We start from the raw sequence: 1,316 nt of genomic DNA, 5'->3' as shown, positions 1-1,316 counted from the left end.
GCCATGTGGGAGTGTCCAGCTCTTTAACCACCATGCCACCTACTGGTCCCCATCCAAAGCACCTGGAAATACTTTTAATCAAAGAATTGTACATTTTCTTCCCACATATCCAGGTTTGTATATTAGGAAATGACATTGTGATCCATTTCACTACAAGTAAAATATTACAAAATATTTACAGGAAAATTAGGAATAGTTGAAACAGGAAAGGCAAGATGAAATAAACTTTTAAATTTTTTTGTACTCTCAGACATCTCTTCTCCTGTGTCTACAGCATACAGGAAAAGCATCATAACAATTAAGAAACTAAGATTTCCCCTGATCACAAATTTCCAAAGAATCGGAGGAGGGGGAAGAAATGGGCTAAAAATGGCAGTGAGAAAGGGAATGGATGTTAGCAGCACTCCTTCAATAACCAATCTGCTTGATGAAATACCCTCTCCTATATGCAGTAAACTCTGAACAAGGCTAAACTTTAGGTATTCCTTGAACTGAAATTAGAAAAAACCCTGACAGTGGAAATAGCTCTTTCAACTAAGTTTAATAAGGGCCTCTTCCAAGAACCACTGTTGTGAAGAGAAGCCTGTTCTGGCATCGAAAGCTGTCACAGTAACCTTTCCTTCTCTCTTATGAAACCTTCATAAACATCCTCTTTAGTCTGTACTGAGATAGGAACAGAAGGGCAAGATTTGGGGGCCCCTTTATCCTCCTGAGGCACCTGAGTGCAGTGGGCACAAATGGCGTCATCTCTGCCTTGGGATTAGTGATTTGTGGCTTGGCGCTGTGGGCCGCCATGGCTTTCTTTTTAGTGGTGGCAGCATTTGCATCATCTGCCTTGGATTGCTGAATCAAGTTGGATGGGGCACTTAAAACCCCTGGATTGTTAGGCCAGCAGGTAGCATGGTGGTTGGGATGCTGGACACTCCCACATGGTTGACCACAGTTCGAGTCCTGGATCTGGTGGCTTGCTTTCTCACTTTCCCTCTCTCTGTGTGTCTCTGGTCAAATTAAAATAAATGAATGAATAAAATTAAAATAAATAATTCTTAAAAACCAACAACAAGGGACCAGCAGTTAGCGTAATGGCTATGTCCCTGGATTCCCATGTAGCCGACCGCGGTTTGCGTCCCGGACCTGGTGGCTTAAACTCACACTGAGTGCGTGTGCGTGCGTGCCCAAGATCCCGAGAGAAGAATGGAGGAGAAGGGATTGCAGCGTGGCCATCCCCCCCCGGGGGGTGATTTCTCGCTTTCTGTCTCTCTGTCTCTCTCTGTCTGTCTGGCAAGTGCATGTGCCCTAAAGCAAAAGCCTCTCCA

At 44.5% G+C, this 1,316-nt stretch overlaps 1 pseudogene; it reads right to left on the bottom strand.

The window, feature by feature from the left end:
• Nucleotides 1-604: 604 nt before the first annotated feature.
• Nucleotides 605-1,316, bottom strand: part of LOC102485040 (WW domain-binding protein 11-like) — a 12,020-nt pseudogene continuing 11,308 nt past the window's right edge.

Source organism: Tupaia chinensis, unplaced genomic scaffold (genome assembly GCF_000334495.1).
Source record: "Tupaia chinensis unplaced genomic scaffold, TupChi_1.0 Scaffold146140_1, whole genome shotgun sequence".
Taxonomy (NCBI): domain Eukaryota; kingdom Metazoa; phylum Chordata; class Mammalia; order Scandentia; family Tupaiidae; genus Tupaia; species Tupaia belangeri.
This window is presented reverse-complemented; position numbering and strand designations above follow the sequence as displayed.